Raw genomic sequence first — 9,292 nt, 5'->3', positions numbered from 1 at the left:
TGTCCTCCACGGGCATTGCATGCCACAGGTGCACTTACTACATGCAGGCAATACACTCATACACATTAAATAAAAACATAAATAAATAAAATATGTAAATTTAACTATTTGACTAAGAAAACATAGATGCTCCATGAAAGTACAATGTTATTCATATATGTCAGCCACAAAGTGCAATTATAGAGTCATAAACAGTAAATTCAAGGGATACATATATTAATTAAGGAATCAACTCAATTTTTGGCAATGACAAAACAAATAACATCATAAATCACAACATCTATTCACATATTTACTAGTATTGGAATGAATATTCACATCCTTTGAGTAAGAGAGTAATATTTGCCCTCTCACCAAGGACAAAGATGTCCAATCACTACAGTCAAATTGCTTTTGCTTAGAGTTTTTAGGAGCACAATATTTTTACATACATTATTTCAAAAGAACAAAACAATTGTCCTAATGTAAAGTATAAATAAAATTCAAATTATCTCATAGTGGTGCAAGTTTTTAATCTGACAATATATTCATCCATACTTGTATATTAAAAATGCTACCTTTGTTGTACAAGATGTTCTGCTAAGGCTCAAAGAAGTGTCAGTGAGATAAACTATGACTTTATGATTAGGGCAAGCTTGGTCCACACATAAAGCAAAACTGTGATCATGACATATTATACCATTTGATCATTGGCTTCCATTGAGCCTCTTTCCCACCAGTCTAGCACATTCAAATCCATTTATCCACCCTAATATTTGTTGTGATGACAACATGCACTTAACTCTTCTCTATGGGCTGTCTATTACAGTGCGATCATGTTTGGAAATTGTATGTAGCAACAATAGCTCATGTATTTATCAATACCTTGTCAAGCCTCTTATGTTCTAAGGTTTAAGATGAAAGTGATTCCATATAGATTCTTATGTAGCAGACCATGCTTTGGGAACCACGTTGCTTAGCCTGTCTTCTGTGTTACTTTCTCCACTCTAATGATCTGTTATGCATATTTGTTTCTTCAAAAGGAAGCTCTTCCTTGTTTATCTGTATGCCTCCAATGGGACTGTCCACTGTATCTGTAACATAATGATTAGTCAGTAAATGTTTGCTAAATAAATTTGTCTTTCCTATAGATCCAGAAATATTTAATGAGTTTGTATAAGATTGTGTGTGCTCACAGCAAGTGAATATAGTTCCTCACGAATTCTTAAACATCAAGGTGGTTATCAGACATGATTGCAGATATAATGCATGCTAATTTTGTGTCATTTGAGTGTGATAAGTTGTGGAAAAGAATTTATTTTGAACCCTGGAGATATAGGATGTTGACTGTTGAATTCAAGAAACAGAAACATTTGCAAACCAAGACTTTTTCCTGTATCCCCCTTTCCACTCAAACACCATACTACTACGAAAAACACAACATATTAGAATTTAAAAGTCCCTTCAGAATGATATCAAACATCTGTTTTGCCATGGTAAGTCAGTCTCATGAATACATACAGGGCTGCTCCCTCCTATTGTCCCTGACTGTCCACAGGGGCCAAGATTGGGCCTTTCCAGGAAAGCCAGAGCCTCATCATCTGGTCACAGCACAGCTTCTCCTTTCTGAGTATTTCCTCACTATCCTCCTTTAGATTAGTTTGGCCTAGATGTACCAATCTATTCTCTATTATAATAGGTAAAATATTACAATTATATTTGTTCCTTAATTATTTATGAAGTATTTATAATGTTTCAATTGTAATTATAATTTTAACTAGGGTTAGAATTTTCATTCAAAAAGAAATCCCTCAGAATTTTGAAAGTATTTTAAATTGTGTGTGTGTGTGTGTGTGTTTCTTGAATGTATGTGGTGCATGCACTTGGGTCTGCAGGTGCATGCATCTGTATGTATACACATGGAGGTCAGAACAGGATGTTGGGTGTTTTTTTCTATCACTGTCAGCATTATTGCCTTGAGACCAGATCTCACACTGAACCGGAAGCCCACTGTTAGGGTTGAGCTGACCAGTGAGCTCTCAGGATCTGCCTGTCTCTTCTTCCCAACACGAGGGTTAAAGACATGCACATCCATGCTCAGCTTTTTACATAGGTGCTGGGGATTCAGCTCAGTTCCTCATGCTTGCACAGCAAATGCTTTTGCCCACTGAGCCAGATCCCCAGTCTGAAACTATTTCTTTATTGACTTCTAAGACCCAGTAGAATGAAGAGGAATTCAATCATCATTTTTTTTTCCTGGAAGAAGCTGTGATTTTCATTTCCTGCTTATCTGAGATTAGGGCCTTTTTTCCCATAGTTTTTTATGCTCTTGGTAGACACTTCAATGTTTTTATTAACATGTATAGATTGTGTGTATTGTTGAGGTTCACTATTGTGATATTCCTACAGAAGTACAAAACACACACTCATAAAATCGAACCTCCTTTTTGACACATCCCCAGAACCCTTTCCAATCTCTAGGAATTTCTATTCTACTTATTTTAGCTTCCACTAATAAGAAAGAATACATGACACTTATCTTTCTGTGTTGGTAGGCACTTATTTGATGCATAACCTTTCTTTAATCCAGGTGATACATTCTCTAGGATTGATTTTACTATATTCCTTCCAGCATTCTCCCTGACAGCTCTTTCTAGGACTAAGAATTTTCTGTATTTATTGAGAAAAAGAATATCTCTTACTCCTTTGGTCTCCTCCTCTGTGTGTGTGTGTGTGTGTGTGTGTGTGTGTGTGTGTGTATGCGTGTGTGTGTGTGTTGGACTGTGTGATTCTCTTCTGTGGTTTTTCAATCAACATGATTCCATATTCTAATTTCTTTTCTGTTGCTGTGATATTTTTTTTTAAATCTCACTAAAAGCAACTTTGGGGAGGAAGAGTTTATTTCTGCTTACATTTCTAAGTAATAGCCCATCTCTAGTGTGCTTCACAGTTGCTGTGATAAAAACACTGACCAAAAGCAACTTGGGAGCAAAGGGTTTATTTCATCTAACAAGTTATAGTCTGTCATTGAGGGGCACCAGGGCAGGAACTCAAGGCTGGAGCTTAAAGCAGAAACCAAGGAGGAATGCTGCTTAGGAGTTTGTAACCTGGTTCATGGTTCATTAACCTTTACTCTACAGCCCAGGCCCACCTGCTTAGGAATGGCTTTGCCCACAGTGGGCTGGGCTCTTTTACATCAATTAGCAATTAAGAAAGTTCCTCACAGGCATGGTCACAGGCCAATCTGGTCTAGGAAATTTCTCCATTGAGATTTCTCCTTCCCAAATGACTCCAGGTTTGTGTCAAGTGGACAGCTGAAGCTAACTATGACAATCACTGTGGAAAGTCAGGGCAGGACCTCAAGGCAGAAACCTGGAGGACTGAACTGAAGTGGAAACCTTAGGGGAACATTGCTTACTGACTTTCTCTCTCTGGCTTGCTCAGCTAGTTTTCTCAAACATACCAGGACCACCTGTTTAGGAATGGAACTACCCACAGTAGGATGGGCTCTCCTATACCAATTAACAATCAAGAAAACTCATCTTTGCACAATATTGATCCTACTGATCCGTGACTATGAAAGCAATTTACAGATTCAATGCAATACCCATCAAAACTTCAACACAATTTTTCACTAAGATTGGAAAAATATAATTTCAAATTTCATATGGAAATGGAAAAATACAAGATAGCCAATCCCGAATCTTGAGCAGTAAAAGAAGAGCTGGAAGCATCATCATGCCTGATTTCATATTATACTATGGAGCCATAGTAATAAAACCAGAATGGGGGCCTGGAGAGATGACTCAGCAATTAAGGTCCTCTTGCAGAGGACCTGGGTTTGATTTCTAACACCCATATGGCAGCTCACAACCACCCATAACTCCAGTTCCAGTGGATCCAGTGCCCTCTTCTGCCTCTGTGGGTACTGCAAGACACAGGTGCACTTATATGTGGGCAATACACTCATATGCATTAAATAAATAAAAATATATATTTTAAAATTATGAAATTTGCAGGTAAATGAATGGAGCTGTAAACAATCATCCTGAATTAGGTAACCCAGACCCAGAAAAACAAATGCCACATGTTTTGTCTCATATATGGATGCTAACTCTGAATCTTTAAATGTGTATGTTTCAATTCAAAAATCAATTCAGGGAACCAGTAAGGGGCCATAGGGAGATGGGGGACATAGGGCATGGGAGGGGAGATAAAATGTAGTGATATAGAAAGGGAAAGGTTAATAATGAAATAGGAAGCCTATTAAGGATTAAATGGGGTGAGGAATGGGAGGGCAGGGTAGAGGGGTAGTATGAGAAAGATAACACTAAAAGCCTTTTAAAATAGTCATATAGAAACCTACTACTGTAGAAGCTTCCTAGAGCATTTTTACATACACATATAAAGAGACGCTAAATGGAGATATCCTAGACTGGGGGGACAAAGCCCCTACTAGATAGCACATAGGAAATAGAATCAATGCCAGGAATGAGATCTGCATTTTGGATTTGTAGATTGGGGGGTTCCATAGACCCTCAATACTGGCTACTGCTATTGCTCTTGATTACAAGCCAGACTTGATCATAAGACCCTACTACTGAAGACCCTACCTACATGAGTTGTACAACATAGAGAAATCATGACAATGTTGACCTCAAAACTCCATTTCTACTTGCTAGCTTTAATAGCACTGTAAGGTGCTATGCATGTTACCATAGGAGAAAAGTAATCATCAATTTACCCAGTTGTGAGCCCTATGCACTACAACAATAACTGGCCTGACAAGATAAGCTCACTGGTGCAATAGTGGCGTGAATGTTATAGGAGTAACCAACTATTTTCTGATTGGATTTAAGATCTACTTCACAAGATGGAGCCCATACCTGACACTGATATGATAGATTTTAATATTATCTTTATTTTATGTGTATGATTATTTTGCCTGCATGTAAGTCCATCATGTATGTAATGCCCTGATAGCAGGCTTAGGAACATGTGGCTAGAAAGGTCATAGGGCCTAGGGGATAGCACACTACTATTATTCTGCTAAGTAGATGTATTAAACCAATTCCTAATGACTTCTTATACCCATAGATTCATGCATCTCTCAACTATCATCAAAAGAGCTTCTATTTGTAGCAGATGGTAATCAACACACAGACATATAACTGTCAACATACAGAAATAAGGAGACTGTGGAGTGCTCTGCCATAAATGAGACATGTATATCAGACCTCTCCCTCACAGGCTCAGGGAGTGTCATAGAAGGGGAGGCAGAAAGAGCCAGAGGTAGCAAATGAGTACAAGAAAACAGCTCTATCTGTCCACAACAGGACTGTTGAACATACGAACCCACAGTAGTTGTGACAATATGCACAAGACTTGTACAGGCCCAAGCCAGACAAAAATCTCAGTGTAGAGGGGGAAGTTGGGGGTGAAACTTCAGCCCTGACTAAGGAACTATTGGCAATTGATAGTTACTGGGGGAGGGACAGTCAGTTTTCTTTAAGGGTGTGATGCAGGGTAAGTTGACCAGTCTCCAAAGGATGATCAACACCTAAGAGTATTTAGGGAACACAAATTGGACTTGATAGGCTTTAATATATATTGGGGGGGAGGGAGAGAGGGAAATTAGGGGCAGGAAAATGGGATGGATCTGAGAGGAAATGGAGGAAGGGGTTGGAATATCAAAATAGACTGTATGAAATTCTCAAAAAACAATGAAAGGGGTTGGAGAGATGGCTCAGTGGTTAAGAGCACTGGCTTTTCTTCCAGAGGACCTGGGTTCAATTCCTAGCACCTACATGACAGCTAACAACCATTCATAACTCCAGTTCCCAGGCATCCAACGCCCTCTTCTGACCTCCCTGGCCATTGCACCACACAGATATACTTACATGCAGGCAATACACTCATGCACATAAATTTAAAAATAATAAATAAAATATTTTTAAAACAATAAAAATATTTTTTGTCTTTTTTTGAGACAGGGTCTCCTTGTAGCCCCAGCTGTCCTGGAACTCACTATGTAGATCAAGCTGGCCTGGAACTCACAAAGAACTGCCTGCCTCTGCTTCCCAAGTGCTGAGATTAAAGGTATATGCCACCACACCCGGCAATAAAAATATTTTTAAAGTAAATGCCTCTGTCAAGGCAATTCTTCAATTGTGTTTCCTTCTCCCCAGGTGACTCTAGGTTGTATAGGCAATAAAAACTAATCAGTACACATATGCTTCTATCATCCACATATCTTGGGGACTGGGGCATTTCAACAGGATTTCAGAAATAATGCAAGTAAAACTACGAGCTCTAGTAGCTTGACAGGGGTGGTCTTTAGATGATGTATAATAGCTCCACCCATGCAACTGCTAAATGCTGAAATGTTTGCATAGATACAGTATTAATTTACTTTATAAAGTATCTATCACTGTGAGTCACCATGCATGACCTTGATGCACTCCTCTAGCTTCTCCTGAACACCCCAAGCTTCCTCATGATCCAGACACTAAATAACCAATGTAAGGGTATCTCAAGGGCTTCTGTGCTTCTCAGAAGAGAATCCTTTCTGATAATTCCTTGCCCACATTTTGACACAAGTGTTTTTCAGTGTATGAACATCACATCTGAACACTGACCCAGAAATTAAGCCGTTACATTTTAATATTTTTATTCATTTGTCTTTATGTGTATGATTGTTTTGTCTGCGTGTATGTAAGTGCACCATATGTGTGAAATGTCCATGGAGGCCAGAAGTGAACGTTGTATTCCCTGGAACTGGAATTACAAACAGTTGTTAGCCACCATGTGAGTCCTGGGAATCAAATTCAGGTCCTCTGGAAAAGCAGCCAGTGCTCTTAACTGCTAATCCATCTCTCCAGGCCTGCAGTTACATTTTAAAGATGAATTATCAACAATCACTTATTTTCAATCATGCCATCTTAAATAAGGAGCATTTAAGAATAACTCCAGAATTATTATGATAGTTTGTTATTATTTAATTTTTAAAAACTGAATGAGATGATTTTTCAAATATTCAAGAAAACCACACAGTATGGGCTCTAAGTCATCCAACCCAGCCTTCCCTCCTTCTAAATAGGAAGGATGAATACATATGTTGGTATGGGACAGTTTGAACATGATATATTACAGTTATAAAATGACTTTATCATTATAGCTACTCATAAATGGACGCTTTCTCCAGTCACTCTTCTTTTTCCATTATTATAACAATCTTGCAAGATCCCATAGCTTGGCACTTAATTTCTGAATTTAAAAAACTATTCTAAAGTCCATTGCAGTTGTTATTAAAACTTTAATACTGGGTTTGGAGATATGATTTAGCAGTTAAGAGCACTGGCTGCTCTTGCAGAGGACCCAGGTTTAGTACCCAGCACCGATAATGGCAACTAACAACTGTCCTAACTCCATTTCCATGGGATCCAACACCCTCTTCTAACTTCTTTGGACATTTCAGGATATGGGTACACTTACATACATGTAGCAATACACTGATACACATAAAATAAAAATAATAAAGTATATTTTTAAAACTATAATTGCATAGCCTGTTTAACACCCTTATTTTCCTGGCCTGGTGTCTAGCCCTTAGGGAGCCAAAGTGGGAGAAGCACAGTCTGAGTTTTTGTTTCTTATTTTTCACTCTTTCCTCCCCTCTTCTTTTCTTTATACAGCTCCAGGCACACTCCAAAATAGAGTGGAATTTCAGGAAGGAGAATATTGATAGAGGAACAGTATTTTATCTCATGCCTAGTAGACTAGACTTGGTAGTTATGCCCTCTATGTGGTAGGTGTAGAGATGTAGGCTCCGTGATGAGGTTCATGTGTGACTTCCTTGGGGAATGTCTGTTCACAACACAGAGCCCTAATATAACAGGCCACTCCAGCAGGCCTCTTCTGACTCCCTTTTAAGGTCTGTCCAAGGAATTTTAAGGTCTGTTCTTACGGAATTTTGCATCTGAGGTAATTCTATCCACAGAACCACTCCATTGAGAACATGTGAGTAAGATGATTCATTCCCTTTTTATTCAATGGTCTTGCTGGCCCATGCTTTGTTCACTTTCAGGAAACTGAAGGTAGACTTGGGCAGACTGGTGGGAGCATCATTGGACTGAGAGGGGGAAGCCTGGGCTGCTGCTCTCTAGACAGCAGCCATGAGACTTCCATATGACCTAGAGAGCAAGAGCAGCCAGGCTTGTGCCCTCCCGGGATGTCTCATTCAAAAGTATACCAACTGTGCAACGCATTCCACTGCAGTTGAGGCACAATAAGAAGAAATACAAACCTCTGATAACTTGGCAGTGGGAATGCCTACTGCAGAGATTACTGACGAGGTCAGGTTTGCACTGTATGAGACCGGCATTGATCTGAAGGCAAACCAAATGCAGCCTATAATTTATTACCTTCCTTTTTCTCATTTTCCTCTTTTTATGTTTTGTTTTGTTGAGACAGGGTCCCTGTAGCCCCAGCTGACCTGGAACTTGCTGTATAGACCAGGCTGGCCTCAATCTCACAGAGATCTGCCTGCTTCTACCTCCTGAGTGCTGGGATTAAAGGCATATACCACCACACCAAGCTTTTTTTCCTTTTTCTTTTTTTTTAAATATTTGTTTGTTTTGATTTTGAAAGTTTGTTTGCTTGAGATCCATTTTAAGAGTAGAGTTCTCTGTGACATGCCTTGGAAGAAGAGTTCCAGCAGAGAGGAGTTTTCTTAACACATAAAGTTTGAAGGTTTGAAGGCAGTCATAGAAAAACTCCACAAGTGAGTGAAAATACTGAATTCTGAACTTCTTTCCATAAGAGAACAGTATCACTGGGAATGGGATTAAGGGATTAAGGCTATATGCTCAGGGTATGAAAGAATCACACAGCCTAATATCCTTATTTAATATAAACAAGCAGAGACAGTAGTAAAACAATCTCAAAACATCTTTGGTTATGGGGTTAATTAAAAGTCATTCCTAGAATGCATGCCTTTCATCTCAGCACTCAGGAAACTGATGCAGGCACATCCCTGTGAGTCCAAGACCAGCCTGGTATACATAGCAAGTTCATAGTCAAATAGGGCTAAATAGTGGGGTCCTGTTTTGTTTTGAGAGCAAGAGAGAGAGAGAGAGAGAGAGAGAGAGAGAGAGAGAGAATCTTGATCAAGTTTAGACAGACACATAACATGACTATATGTTGTATGTATTTGCAAACATCCTAGCAATCTTATCCCTTTGTTAGTCCCAGTAAAAACCAGGCTTTTTGAGGGCAAACATACTCAACCAGGTATGGACTGAGGTTTTAAACT

Source organism: Nannospalax galili, unplaced genomic scaffold (genome assembly GCF_000622305.1).
Source record: "Nannospalax galili isolate Female #2095 unplaced genomic scaffold, S.galili_v1.0 scaffold186, whole genome shotgun sequence".
Taxonomy (NCBI): domain Eukaryota; kingdom Metazoa; phylum Chordata; class Mammalia; order Rodentia; family Spalacidae; genus Nannospalax; species Nannospalax galili.
The sequence above is the reverse complement of the archived record's forward strand: the minus strand, read 5'-3'. Positions refer to the sequence as shown.